We start from the raw sequence: 16,491 nt of genomic DNA on the forward strand, positions 1-16,491 counted from the left end.
TCATTAATTAAAGAGGACTGCTGACCAAACTTACTTGGGTATGCTGAATTATAAGGTAATTTAAAAGCTTTGATTACCACTAGATGGAAGGGGTAAAAAACAGCAGAAAGCCCAAACCCTAAATGAACCAAAAAACTTTAGAGCACGTTGTTAGTGGATGACATAAACTTGGACAAACCTGATTAATCTGAGACAGGCATGATGAAGAATTAACTATACAATCAAAATCCCGATGTCAAACTATGAATTTTAATTATATTGTTCACTGAGGAAGAGACACGGCAGACAAAAAAATGAGGAGGACAGACATTAAAAACACTACAGGCAGTTTTTCCAGTGAAATTAGAAATTGTTCACTTTCCTGTCAGGAACAAAGCAGCTTTACACAACACAAAGTTACCTATAAATCTTTGTGTGATAGCAGACTAAAAGAATCACAATTCAAGGGCTAGACTAGCTCCTCTGTCAATGGACTTTTAGACTCAACTGATAGACTAGGGGGAAGACAGAAAGAATCCTGAATCCTTCTTTAAAGAGAAAACCTTGATCACTTTGGGGGGTTTAAAAGTACTTCCCTGGCAGGTGAACAGGACTGCAGCATGAGATTTTGCTCCTTTAGAAGACTTTTTTTTTGTTTGTTTCTGGCCCCATTTGAGAATAATGGATATTGACAGTATTTAAGTGCTTTAAGTTTCATCCACATGTCACAGACTTCTCTAGTCACAGTTAGCCATGCTACACTTGGCCCTGAAATTCCCATGAGAGGAATATCTGTATTATTTTTTCTTCCTTCCTCCCCAGCAAGAAAATTATTTTAACTAGAGGGAAACAGCATGTTCTACCGGATCTTGGTAGAATTCCAAACTACTAAAATTTGAATGAACTACCTAGGTTGATTAATTAGGCACCCACATGGCAATGGCCCTCATCCATTCCCTATTCTTCCCAGACATATTCTTCACCTTTACATGAAACTATGACTTGGGCACTCTGTTGTGACTACAAATACTCACATTTCTGATCAACTACATTATGTTTTAATTCTTCTCTTTACATTTGTACAGCTGACATTTAATTCAGATATCAGATGCTGCTGAGCATACCACTGATTCAGCTGTGGATACCCTGGAGGACTACTAATACCGAAGCTCAGCTGTCTGCATCAGAACAGTACTTAGGACATACGTGTCAAAGCATAAAAATGTGCATACTCTAGGATCCATTTTAATCCTTCCTTGTAACAACACCAGTAAGATACAGACAAACTCTGGAATATTTTAAGCCAGATTCCAATCTCTTGAGAATATTGAGACAGAAACTAAGAGAGGTAAAGGAAATTAACTGGTATTTTGCACTGATATCCACTCTAAGTTACTGATATCCACTCTAAGTTACTATCAAAGCAACAGTGAAGTAAAATAAAGAACTAAATCTACTATGTACAAAACAAGCTCTTAAGATCTTGGAATTTCAAAGCATTTGGTATGAGACACCAGTGCTAGTCCTACACACTTCATATCTCCTCTAACTGCTTAGAAACCACTAACATTCACATTCTGATCACTGCCTCAGAGATGCATGAGATACAGCCCAGCACACAAGGGCATTAGAAGACATTCTGTTTGTCTTTTAGTGGAAAAGGACACAGTGCTATTCACCACCATCTAAGCCCCATTTATTGACAACTCTGTAAAATGTATAATCCTTCTGGTTCACACAGCTGAATCAACAGACTCATGGCAGAAAGATAAAAAAAAGCATAGAGGAAAAATCTGTTGCCAGAATTAAATCATGTGGAAAAACAATGGACATAAATATATAAAATAATGAATTAAGCCAGAACAAACGTGGAAAGCATTTCTGTCTTTTGACAGGAGACAAGTTGTCCTGCACTTAGACAAGAAAGTCTAATAGAGTCTATTTTACACCAAAGGAAATCCCTGCTGCAAATAGAGAAAACAGTGACAAATCAAGTAAAACACACAAGACAAAATTATTGAACTCTAGTAGGAAAAGCATACATAACACCTACAAAGCCTGTACAGTAACAAACATTTTCTCCTTCGCAATTGATGTAAATACAAGCAACAGTGTAATGGTTTGAAAACACATTTCTCTTTGTAATTTACTAAAATGTGTATCCAAATATTTTAAGCTGCAGCATTCAAGTGGCTAAAAATATTGATATACAATAATCACACAGGATATGTAATTGTTTGTGTACTATATATAAGCAGTATATCAATCAAGCAACCAATGTTTCTGAACATATTTAACGAAATTAACACAAATATGGGAATGTAAGTAACATTTGCATGATGTGATAATACGTTTTATATTCTATACATAAGAATAATGAGCTTATAAATCGTAATTTTTTCATGTTTTTTTTTTTTTTTTTTAAGAACAGAAAACCCCAAATTTGAGGTAAAATTGCTTGAATCTGAATCTTCACATCATGTGCATGTCTAGTTCCATTCAATTTCTCAAATCTGAACTTGGCTCTGTAGGCTTTGTTTCAGGTCAGATCTCAAACCAAACCAGTTCTATTTCATAGAACCTATCTAGATATGCAGAGAAATCTGTAATTTCACCTGATCTCATGGACTTCCACTACATGAATTCAAAATCTGGTAGTAGAAGATAGTAAGACTCTGATGCCATCAAATCTGTATTTAAACCCTATCCCTGATTTGACTTTGCAGCTATACTCAACTTAAACATCACCTTCATTTATCTTTATGCCCTGTTGAATACAGAAAATGGGACCCTAATAAATTAAATTTTATAGAAAAAAATAGTTATTTCTAAATAGGGAAGAAAGCATTGTTCTTCGGGAAGTCTGGTTCTAGCGCAAAGTGGACATGAGACTTATCAGACATGAGCTTCCACTGCATTCCTTCCAGGCTGGTGTGACAGGGAGCCAGATTCTTTCCAAAATGCACATAAACTTCAACAGGACTTGTTTTCTTTGAATCACAGTATAACCTGATGTGGTTTCATGGCTTTTGGTCAATTAAACTTAGGTTTCATTATATAGATACACTGAAGACTCCACATTTTTAAACATACTGAATAAACAGAAGAAAATACAGAAAAGTTGTGTTCAGTGAAATTTGAGAATGTTTTCCACTTTCCCCAACTCTCATGTTCCACCAGCCTGTGAATTTAACATACAATAATTATTTCTTGCTCCAAGGAGAACATGTCAGTAAGAGCCGTCTAAATCTAGACTGGAATCAGACTACATACAATATGACAAAGAAATACTTGGAAAGTATTAGAAGAAAGTGATCTACAAGCAAGTGGACCAAAAAAAAAAAAAAAATCAACAAAAAATCAACATGCATCAAGGTAGTTCAACAAAGAAATAACTGTGGCTTTGACTTGTGTTTAAAAAAGCAAGGAATTTAGAAATTCTTCCTATAAAACTGTAGTGAAGATATATACAGAAAATTGTGTTTAGCTTTGGCTAAATATCTGACAGATGGTAGTAAAGAAGGGTGAATTTTTTAAAAGAGGATGAAAATGACAAAAAAAAAGATGGCAATTACTGAAAGAATCCTTTTTACATAAGGTTTGTTTGGATGAATCATTACTAATCAGAAGTACAGCGACTCTAGGCACATAAGCAGAAGAGAATAAGAGAAGACCTCCAGGGCTCTCAAAAGGGGGTCATAAACACACGTGAAGAATGAAATGTTAAAATAAATAAATAAAAAATAAAAACCAACCAAACACTCCCCCCACCACTATAACTTTTTACTTACTGAGAAATATATACAAGGATACATGCAAGGAACCCTACCATTTGTTATATTGAAATTATACTGGGAAAGCGCTAAGCAATACTCGAGTGGAATCAGCTAAGTACTGGTAACATAAAAAAGACTGGATACATCTTTTTAATCAATACATTTATGATTTCAAAATTTGTACCTATGGATACAACTACTCGTAGTTGGAGGTGGTTAGAAAATCAACGCAAAAACATTGCTGGCTCAATTTGTAACTTGCTGCACAAACAATTTTGGAATGCTGAAATGTGGGGTAATCCATTAAGCTGAGTTTGCCTTACACATTTAAAACATTTATCATAAAGTTTTTAGTGTTAATATTTAAGCAGTTTATATCTGAGGCAAGGATGGCTTTGTTAATTGGTTCCTTAACTAAAGATATGATCATACAGTTATTAAAACCACCATACTACCCAGTGATTTACAGATAAAGACATTAACAGCAACAATGCTACTTACAAGAAACATCAACTTAAATTCTTCAACAGTGGAGATTTTATATTTGTAGCAGCAAAACTCCTAGAAAAAAAAAACACAAGTAATGCCCTACTTAAACTAGTGAAATTCTGATTGCTTTGGTGTTTTTTTTACATAATTAAAAGTATGCAACACCAGTTCTGCTCCTGATACCACACAACCAAACTCTTAACTATGATTATTCTTCACATTCATTTTAGAAATGACTTAGTGAAGACTCAAATTCTTATGGAAATATATATCAGACACTACGAAATGCAAAAGAAGCCTCACTGGTAGCTGTAAGACACGTTTTTCAGATTGGTGAAACAAACGTCTGATGTGAGACAGATCAGTGAAAAGTATAAACCAATTATTTCTAAATTCACTAAATTCTGTGTGTTGTAAGAAAAATCTGACAGGGTATCAATTAGCAGTATCACCTGCCACACATATATATGGTTGCTACCTCAACTACTCAGTGTGTTTACTCTGCACCGCTTACACTTTCCACCATATTCAAGACCTAACTGCTAACTACTGCAGGCCTGAACTAAGCTATAAAATAAAGGACAAAAGAAATATTATTTATGGGACTGTTCATCAGACATGGACAGTGCAGCAGATTGAATCTTGTAAGCTTCACAGTTCTAGCTATTTTTAAACCAAATTGTATTTTACTGGAAATAATAGATAACACGGCAAAAGAAGATCATAAATTTGGATTACAAGTAGACCTCTAACCTGCACAACCACCCTTACACAGCTCAGGAGCAGTAATATGGCAGAAGAGAAGGGCAATGACTTCCAATATCTGAATATGGATAATAAAATCTCCAGAAACTCAAGTTTCTGTGAGAAGAGTTGAATGATATTTAAAGACAGACAACCACTTTAATGTATTTCTTGTTCATGCTGCTTCTCTCTTCCACTTTCTTTTTCTTTTGTGATTTGTTTTAGCTGTAGAGTGGAATGACATTTATCATTTTGCCACACTTTTCTTGCTGATTTCATAAGTAATCAGGAGAAGAACTGTTTGATTAATTCAGAACAGTACTTCACATCGCACCAACTCAAATGATTACAATGGCTATTAGCCCACTGAAAGACTACCATCAGTCTGGAGTGGTACATTTGGTGCCATTGACCCAAGAAAATTTTATCATTTTGTTAAAATGTAGTTCTTTGTCTCCTACAATATGGAAATAATTTATGTTTGACATGTCTGAAACTAAACACCACTAAAACTTGTGAGCTGGTGAGCAGACCCGCAGAAGACAAATATATTTACTGAACTACTGAATTCAGGTCTCTTCAACTAGTTCCTTAGCAAAACAACAATTTGATTTAATAACCAATCACATACTTCCTTTTATATAGTAAAACATCTAAAAATAGTGAACTGTTTTAAATTGAATGTCATAAATACTAATCTGGAGGCAATGGAAGAAGAACAGAATAAACAGCAACCAGAAAAATAAAGTAACACTTGTCTTTTAAATATTATTTATTTTATTTTATTTTAAGTGTAATAGAAAAGAAACTTATCACCTGTCCAAAATTTACTCAGTGTTGAGTGAGCTGCAGATAGGTTCCTTCTAGGTGATACTTATCCATCATAATAAATAAGTACCCATAAAGTTTCATTCTGTTGAAACATACTTTAAGTCTAACAGCTGAGTTGCTATGCTTTTAATAAAATTATAAAAGTAATTACATTTCTGGAAATCAGTTTGGTTTTGTGTGCTCTTTGGCTCACACCTTATCTTTAAGCTAATCCTTTTCTGCACTGGAATAATTTGCTGATGATTCCAGCTCAAATGAAAGATGACTGAACATCTTTACCAATACATGCAGTAAAGCAGAGTTGCAATAAATCAAACTTCTGCTGTAATTCCGTATTAATGTAACTCCTTCAAGCATTCACCAAAAAGCTTCCACTATTTCTGTCAATATATGCAGCTTAAACCATACAAGACAAGCTAGTGCCAGAAGTACCTAGAAAACCGAGCTGAAGGAATTACCTTTCATTTTGTCTTGAGACATTAAACAACATATTTCCACTGAAAAACTAAGAAGTTAGGATGTATTTACGTTCAAATAATGTTTCACCACCGTTATTGGATTTTTTCAGGAAAATGGAAGAGTTACAGGTTGTCACACATTATCACCTATATCACTGGTGGAAGAAATATATCACTGGGGTGAATGCAGCAATTTGTCATTTATACAACAGCTTCAGGTCACCACAGCTTAACGTAACAGGACACTAACAACAAAATACACTCAGACTGCATTGCAGTGAAGGGCATTACCATTGTGAACACATCAACTGAGGGAATTTTATGAAAGTAACTGAGCACTGATAAAGAGGCTCATACTGCATATTTGTATCAGCAACAGCAACAAATCTGCCTTGATCTTCCTTTGTAATACCTTCCAAATACTTAATAACAGATCCCACAGAACATTGAAAGGACATGAAAAAGTCAGTACCTGCTTGTGCACAAATATTTCTAACAGTTGCAGGATGACAGCTTCTGCAGTAAAATAAGTTTTATGGCCATGGGAAAAAAAAAAAAACACAACTAAAGTAATAACTTCCTTCACTATAAATAAGGAATTTTTATTTGGGAACCAAACAGAGCTTTATCTGAATACCTGCTTAAAGACAGAATGCATTAAGCCATCATCCTTTTAGCTATCTACATATTAAGGAGTGCCAGAGAGAGATTTCATCCACTGTTTCAAAAAAGTAACAAATTCACTGCGTATAAAAATTGTACTGAAAAAGCTGAAAGTTGCAAACGGATAAGCTTAGAGTCAAGTTATGACAAAATAAAGGCTCCTTAATTAATTTTAATGATCTACTTAGGATCATCTAATGTAACAAACTTAATTCTTCTTCGTAAACCTCTGTCTTTTTCAGTCCAGAAGACACGTAGGACTCAGAAAGTATAAGATGCCTTTTCCCAGCTTAATGCTGTCACTGAAATATTTCCATTACTCATGAAGGTACTGTATTAGGCCCCAATTAGGCCCCCTAATTCTATCATTACATTTGGTACTATGTTCAAAAAAACACTCAAATGTAACTCTAAATAACATTTTTTCTCTCTCTAAAAAAAAAAAATAAAATAAATGTGAAAGACATTTTTTAAATGCTCTGATCCATCTAACCTCTTACCATAATATCCCTGATACCACATCATAAACTTGGGTCCTACACCTGTTTTCACATCAATAGCAGCTGGAAGAAGAATTCTGCCCATCCAGCACATCTCTAGCACTGACAAACCAGAGCTCCCAAAACAAACCCGCAACATTTATTTTAATAGGAATTTGTTTTCTTTCACATCTGTCTGCTTTGGAGTATTGCTGAACTTAGTTATGACTTTAAAATGTGACTCCTCAATGAAGAAATAAACTACTATACTTCAATCAAAAAGTCAGAAGTAAAAAATGGAAGGGAAAAAAAAAAAGTAAAAAAAGTTTTTTCAATAGTTCTTATCCTGCATAGGAGGTGAGATAGTGAGAATGAAATTAGTGATTTAGGATATTAGCTCTACCAATTGTACAGCCTATCAAAAACCTGAAGTTACACACTTGTATTGGAAAAAAATATTGCTGAGCTGGTGTATTCACCATACCTACCCTCAGGATATCCGATGCCTCTTCTTTGTTATTACCTTGTATCTGGCCTTCCCAAAGTGGTTATGAGCATACACCACTCTCTCATATTCAAAATCCAATTAGATCATTACAACATTACACTGGATCAACTGCCATTGAAAGGCATTAGCTTGTAGTGTATCTTCTTCAAGAAGATTTTCCCTCTAAATAACACAATTCTTGCCTCAGAAGTGACAGCACTGCTCTGTGGTAAGGAGTATCTTTTAAAGGAATCTTACCATCCAGTTATGTGCATCTTGATTCTGTAGACGTAACTTTCATTAGCATTTCAATTCAATTTACCTGAATGTGCTGTATTACCTTTTAAACTATCTACTCCGTTTTATTAAGCTGATAATTTGAGCTCAGTAGTGCATTATTTTGATATGCAGCTAAAAGGGAATTTTATGTATTTTATTCTTATATATTAATGTAGTGAAAACATGTTTCAGGAGGCAGCTCTTCATTATACTTCAATGTTTTATTCCTAGCTGTAATTTATGTCAGTTATGACTAGGAGGCTATTATCAGGCTAATACTATATTTTCTTCCATAATATTATTATTCTCAGTATAATGACATAAATCTCTGTTTGGAAACAGAAGCAATCGATATTATTTATCGCTGTGTTTTCATTAACTAGAAATGTACAGGGAATACAGAACTGTGACTTATTTTTGTCCTTCATGGAGTGGAACCTTTGAATTTCAGAACTAAGGTTCCCCCATCACATGCCCCTCCAGCCTTCCTTACCTATGCCCCAAGTGAAATTTTCACACTTCATTTTCAGATCTCTTACTATATCTCCTCCTTTCAGCTCATGCCCACTTTCCTTCACCTTGGCAGCTCACTTAGTGTTTCCCATCTCCTTACTAGGTCACGTATCCTGAAATAAGATTATATATTTGATATATTCAGAATGAATCTTGATATAATTCAAATAGAGCCTCCAAATTTTACTTGAAATCAATAACTAACCTGTGTACTTTTCACCATAAAATGTTTAAGAACCCTACTGCCTCCATATTTAGCAGGTAATCATGGTATTGATTTATGTAATGTATGTCCTTTCATGTATACCCTATCCATCTATTTCATATCTGATCGTAGAGCTTTTTTGACTTTCTACAATTCCCAACAGCTGAACTATATCAACCCCAAGCTCAAACTTCCTGATTTTTTTTTAAATATTATTTTATATTGCTTTTTTTAACACATTACTCCAGAGAAGCCTGGTCAGTGTTTCTACCTAAATACACACAGCTGACTCAATATCTCACTTTCAGATTCTTAATGTCAACTCAGGAAAGAGATGGATAAGCCAAAAGAGGTCAATAGTGCCAAAATATTAGTGAAACATTGGTTTACAGAAACTGGTTTCAGAGAAGAGTCCAGGAGCATGCTTACTTAGCAGAAGTAACTGAAGCACAGGGAAACAAAGTCATGGTAATTTCAATGCCACAGTACCATTGGTTTTACACCCTACATTGTGGATTAAAGCATATACCAGACACTTACAAAGAGTCCTCAATCTCAGTAGCTGAAACCTGAATCCCTACAACTCACATGCTATTGTTATCCATGGTAGCCAGGTTGAAATTAAAATGTGCATGCCTAACTCATGTTGGGATCATATTTTAATTTTGTTATACACACATACCATAGAAATAGGATTTGTACATGATCAAACTGCATTTAAAATGATCTCTTATACTCAGGGATTCTACTATATTTGCTGATTTTCCACAAATAAGTAAAGCAAAAATACAGTGGTTGGACATGAACAAATTTCAGCTCTAATAATTTTATGTAGCTGGAATACTAAAAATCATTTGCCCTTGCCCAATGTCTGATTCCATTTTCTATATGTAATCATCAAGTCCATGTATTAACCACTGTATGAAAACATTACAATTGGATACTATGTAAAGATGCATGTCTGTACATGGCAAGCAATTTAGGCAACAAACAGATAACAAAATGCATAATGCTAGGAGAAGATCAACTAGCATAAGAAACTTGGTATCTACTTCTGCTTCAGGTATTTAAGACAAAAAGAAAAAACAAAACAACAACAAAAACCCTCAATCAACCAAACAACCCACAGTATGACTATAACTAAGGAAATAGTAGAAATAATAGGAAGGGCAAGAAGAAGAAAAAAGAAGAAATGCAGTGAAAATTAATAAACAGACAGTTCAATATTATTCTCCACTTATCTCATTCCAACACATCTTTTTAAAGGAACTTGCTTTTAAAGTCACATTTAACCTCAAAGCAAAAAGTAACAAAAAAAAATTTCCCCATACAAATGAGATCTGATTTTACTGTGACACCTCTTACCATATTTAGTTTCAGGACTTCAAAATTTTCATCATGTTTTGTGAAGGAGGAAAAAAGCCAATTCTGCTGAAAGGTTGGGTTTTTTTTAAATCCCCCTTAGCACAATGACTTCATGTTTGAGTTTACCTGGTTGGAATCCACCTGCGCCCCATCAAGCCATTATAGAAAGCATAAAGGGGCATTACTACACTACTTCTGTTTCTCATGATACAAACCTGTTCTCCTGCACAAGTGCAGCATAATTTTGAAAATATCCCATCAGGTGTGCATTGCCAGTGTTAATTTATAAGAATTCAAAGATTATTTTTATTATAAATAATACGCTATTGTAGAATGTCAGTATTCTAACAGGTAAACCCTCTGCATACACTTTTAGTTCCACACCTACAGCTTCATTTTTCTACCTCTGTTTCAAAGCAATAATGTTGCACATACAAAACCAGAAAAGGACTTCTACAATTAATAAATAAAATGCAAAAGTATGTTTTATTACACTACAAATGGAGAGCACTGTAGCTGCATCTGTATTATGTCTCTAGCCATGTTTGTTGAAGTCTGTGAGCATGCCTATTCTATACCAAAAAATTCAACTGCAAAATAACTCACATTCTCATAAATACTAATGCTAAAGGCCTGAGACATTTAAATTAGAACTCGAAGTTAAATCTTCATGACTTTTGAAATATTAAACTATCAACATCAAAAATACATTTTTCAGAGGTATTACATACATTTTATGCTGTGATGTCCCTTTCCAGAAAGATACAGTCCAGACCTACAACTTCAGTAAAAGGTGTGGACTATAGGCTGAGCTTTATTCAAATAAAAGGCTGAGACTGAAAACCTGGTGACTCCTTTGGCCTGGAAAAAGCAGACTTACCTTCCATGAGAAACATACAGTTCAAATTACTAATTTTTCAGAGTGAGTTCATATATGGCTAATGTACCCCTTTCCTTTTAAAACATAAAGATTACTTGAAACATTCTGTTACCGATTTTTATTCTGTATTTATACACATACTATTGTTAGTGCCATAGGATAATTAAGCTCTGCACCAGTAGATCAGGATTAGCAAACTTGACTTTCCTTACTGTCAATGGATTAATACTCTTTAGCTCTCCTTTTTTAAAAACTGTCTGTTCAAGACCTATTCTCCACAGTATAAAGAATTCACTGTATTATTGATAACCAATAGAGGCTTACACTCACTGTTCTTACTCTATAATAAATTCAGTCTGAAAATTAACATTAAACCTGTCCCATGCTGTATGAGCATGTAGTTAGCAAAAAAAACCCCAAATCTTTCTGAATCAGTGGAGATTAGAATGATGATACATCCTAAAAGAGGATAGAAGTCATTAGCGCTAGCCATCATTAGCATGCTCCCGCTGCAGAGGGCAGAAATGCACCAGTTCTAACAACCATCTTTGAAGTCCCCACACTATATTTTGTTTTGAAGTACAACATTTACTCCATGGTCAACACATTCAAACATAAAGAATTTCTACAGCTATATCTGAAAGCTAACTGGTGGAGACTCCTGAAGAGGGAACAACTATGTCAAAAAAGTAGCACATCAAAAAGTGGCATCATAAAAATTATAGAATACATGATCATATTCACTGGATGTCCCTAATAAAAAATTAAATGGTGTGTATATACATACACATATATGTACATATATATATATGTACTCCTAAAATCACTAAAGTAATAAGCACAAAGCCACAGTTAACAGCTAGAATGAAATTCACATATTAAGAATCTGATTTAACACACCACTCAATTACAAAGATTCAATAAAAATGCTTTAGAAGCTTGAAAGAATAGGATTATGCACCTCATCTGACCAAGGGCAAGCATAAACTAAAGGATGCTCATGTGATGAAGGTTAAAATGACAATATGCAATTGATGATTAAAAGAACTTTATATATATTGAGGCTCTCTGATGTTTTTCAGGTGAAAAGGTTAACTTCCACAGAAAAGTGGGTCAATCAAGTAAAACTGAGAATATCACATACAAAGGTAAATCATACTTGGATATTATTGTTTTATTATAAATACCTCTAAAATATTTTTTTCAAGATTTTGGTTTGCCTGCAGGGTTTTGGTTGGTTTGTTTATTTTAGTTTTTTTAAATAGAGATGTCTTAACTCAGAATGGATGAATCTTACAAAACAATGCACTATCCTTATTCAAGCAGGAAAGAGGTATAGAAGGGACATCCTGGCATTTAATTTAATATCAATAATATAGCAAGTTAATGTCCATATTCAATAAATCTAAGTTAAAATATGGAGTAGGTAACTAACATTTGATGCAAGCTAATTCCAAATATACAGGTTTTGACAAGGCCAAAACTCTTATAGGAAACAAATTCATTTCCTTTTAAGGAGAAAAAATTCACCAGAATCATAAAAACTTAATCTTATTTAAATCTTAAAATATATGACACACTTTATAAACCTACCACTTGACAAGAACTATATATTACAATTATTTACTAATGGTTTGGGCTTTTTTATCCCCCTCAATTGGAATGAATCATTTTATGAAGGTACACAGCCTACGAATTTAACAGTACAGAATACAACAGACAACAAAGGGGGAAGTTTTCAAGTACCAATATGAAATTTCAAAGCAAACTGGCTCCTCCAAATACATACATTACATTGTGCAGAAATCCCCAGTCACAGAAGCAGGACCAGAGATTATCAGATTTGAAGGACAAATGACAGTGATCTTGTCATTCCCAATCTCACACAAAAGAGAACATGATAATGATTTAATCCTTTTAAACTATATTGGATTGGGGGGGGGGGGGGGGGGGTTTGCCAAACTTAAAATATCAGTGTAGCTCTTATTCAATTCAAAGTCTCAGGCCTTTTTTTTTTTTTTCTTTATAATACTTGCTCTGCTGAATTTAATTGCCTCAGCAATGCCAGAACAGTGCCTGATCGTAATAGGTCAGCATTGATCGCTCTAAACCAATTGGTTCCTTCATTACAGAGAAAATGAAGAGAAAAGGCAGGTGTGCTCTTGCACAGTCAGCTGGACTTCAGCTTCTCTTGCCCTTCTTCTCCCTCATTAACTAGCAACCAATCGATCAAGAACCTGCTCAGAACCCACAAAAACTATTCATCACTTCTGACATGGAATGGTTTTAACAAGTCACTAAAGAATATTTGAGGTATCTATCTTAAGAGCCTTTAGGGCTCATACAGTTTTTAAACCGACATCCAAGAGAAAGGAAAATCAAAACATTACACTCCTATATAGTTCTATTCTAAACCTTGAATCCAAAATAAAATCTGTTAGTTATTTGCCCAAGACAAGAATCCGTAGTGTAGCGTACCTAATTCTGAATGTTCTTTGTTGTGAAGAACTTTGATGGATAGAGAGAAAGACCACAGTTGGGAGAAAGAGTGCAGATAGCCCCATTCCCTGCTTCCAGCTCAATCTCTTCTGCACTTCCATGATCTTTAGCTGAACAAATTCAAAATGCCAGTGAATGTTCCTCCTAAAACTTTGCACATTTCTACCTCCACCTTTTTAAATATCTGAACACTGTTTGTATTTCCAACCATTTCACATTGCTTTCTCCTAATAATCCCTTTCCTATCAAGCTCCACAATTCATTTACCCATACAATCGCAACAGACCCCTTTACCTCATTTGCAAAAAATTACTGTTCAAATTACTCGTAAAAATTATTCTTCTTGAAAATTTATCTGTACTGATTACCTCTTATCCTAATCAGTTATTCATGATGTTTCTTCTCTTTCTCTGACGGTAAACTCTGCAGAATATACCTTGTCGTTATGCTTTTTTCACTAAAACAGGTCTGTAATTTCACATTACTATTGGATCAAAATACTGCCACCAAGGCAATTCAGGAGAAGAAATCAAAGAGATGCTGTAATAAATATATAAGCAGGGAACAAGGCATTAGAAATGGGGAAAAAACACAAACAAAACACCTCAAGAAGAGAATTAAACAAAGCATAAGGGAACAATAAACAAACAAAGGAAAGAGGCAACAGACAATAAACTGAGTGAAGAAACAAAGGAGAGTGGCACTGCTTTGATCAGGAAAAACAAAATGCCAATGAAAGACATTGCATAAAAAATTTTACATACTTCTACTAAAAGAAATGGAAAAGAGAAACAGAGAACCAATATCTCACTTTATGGTACACTGAATAGGAGGAAAAATTTAAGAGGGCAACAGAACATAGAGGTGTAATCCTTTTATTTGCAAATCAGCATAGGAACTATTTCTTTCCCAGTTATGTCTATTGTCTCACAAATTAAAATAAAAGGTTTAGATTATAATTTTGAACAAATCTATGGAAATGAATTCACTGAATCCATAATGTCATGAGCAAAGTCAGGTGTTTAATCTGTGTGCCTTGTAATAGAAACATGATGTGACCAGTGAAACTTCAGTTGGGAAAAATTTTATCCATTATACCCTACTTATCCCAAACTACTATAACAATTGTTAATTATACAGTAAAATGTAATTACCAAGGACAAATAAATCAACTAATTCTTTTGCTAAATGCTTCCTCCTCTATGGTAACATACAGAATCAGCTTGCATTCTGCTGTTGTTTTTCATCCTCTTTTTAAACCTTTGAAGCAACCATTCCATGTATCAAAGGCCACTATTTCTGAAAAGATGATATTGCTATTCAGGAACACAGTCTCCTGTGAAGCAAATCAATTTACCAGCACCCTTTACACTATATAAAGGGCTATTCACATGACCTATTTGGATTCTACCTGAGCTCCAGAGGATGATTCGAGTCCCCCAAGTCTGGCTGGGTTATCCTTTTTCATTGAATCAAACACACACACTCATGAGTAGGTATGTAACTTGGACAGATATTGGATGATTACACCTGCTGTGACTATTCAGCAATGCATAAATAATCATACAGATGTCAAAAGAGAAGTATGAGCATGCTCAACAATGATTTTAAAGACTGTATGATGAGGGAACTTAACTGATCTTTCTCATAAACAATCAGAAATTATCTTCTAATGGTAAAAATACATTGCAGTAGATTTGTGACAATCCTATTAAAAAAAATAAATTAAAAGTTTGACATACTACTGCAGAGAAAACTATAGAGGACCATTTTTCCTTTGGCATTTAAAAAAATCAGTTAAAACCAAAGGTTCCCAAATTCTTTGGACAAGATGACAGTGGCAATCCTCCAAGTTTCTCAGACCTCTGTATATGCTCTGAAACTTATTAAAAAACAATCATCTTATGAGTATCAGAATAAAATAAGCCTGTTTTTCTACTGATGTGTGTCACAGACTTAATTGGTTTTGACACATGCAAATTCCAAATTAGGTTTCTCCAAAACTGGGGTATTTATAAAGCTTTTTGCTGTCTCTGTCTGACCCTTTTCTGAAGAGAGATCCTATGATGTCTGATAAAATGTAGGCCTTTTTCCAGTGAGGGCATTAACAGAATCTCTTTCCTGTATTTGGTGTCTGTCAGTATAGACTTAATTTCTTTATGGAACCAGGTACAGACACTATAAAAGGAATGTGCTTCACCATACTATGTCCCCAGAATGAGCAATCAATAAATCATAGTTTATATACCATGGAGCTAGATTATCTATGAATCACTTTCAAATCATGATACACATGCTGACAACCAGAATACAGAAGAAACATCAGCTTTTAAGAAACAATACTGTACTGACCCTACGGTCATCATGCTGCTTTTACTTGAACTACCAATTTGAGTCACACGTAATCTAGAAATCAGGGTCCAGGAGTCACAGAAAAAGAAGACTTAAAAGATAATTTAAGATGTCATTTAGTCCATCCCTCCTGTCACAAAGATCAAACCATATTTATTACACTCCAAACAGATAAATATCCAACCCCTTATTAAAATTCTCCACTTACAAAGCTTTTGCAGACTTCACAGACAACCTGTATTTAGCTAGTGTGACAGTGTTTCTTAGTGCCAAATCCAACTTTTCATTCCTATAATTTATGCTTATTATTTCTTCCCTTATTCCTTATGAAGACAAAAAATATATTCATCTCTTGTTTTGTACAAGTGTTTCACCTCTTGAGAGGTTTTGCATGCCTCCTTTCAGACTTCTCTAAACCAGTCAGTACCAAGTTTGTACATCTTTTCTTGTAGGTCAAACTGTGCTGGTTCTTGGTCTTCCTTCCCTTCCAGA

The 16,491-nt window shown here is 34.4% G+C and overlaps 1 protein-coding gene across 2 annotated transcripts in view; it reads right to left on the minus strand.

The window, feature by feature from the left end:
- BTBD9 (BTB domain containing 9) overlaps positions 1-16,491 on the minus strand; it is a 135,736-nt gene that overhangs the window by 61,912 nt on the left and 57,333 nt on the right. The gene's annotated exons all lie outside the window — the stretch shown is intronic.

This window comes from Strix uralensis, chromosome 3 (assembly GCF_047716275.1).
Source record: "Strix uralensis isolate ZFMK-TIS-50842 chromosome 3, bStrUra1, whole genome shotgun sequence".
NCBI classification, from domain to species: domain Eukaryota; kingdom Metazoa; phylum Chordata; class Aves; order Strigiformes; family Strigidae; genus Strix; species Strix uralensis.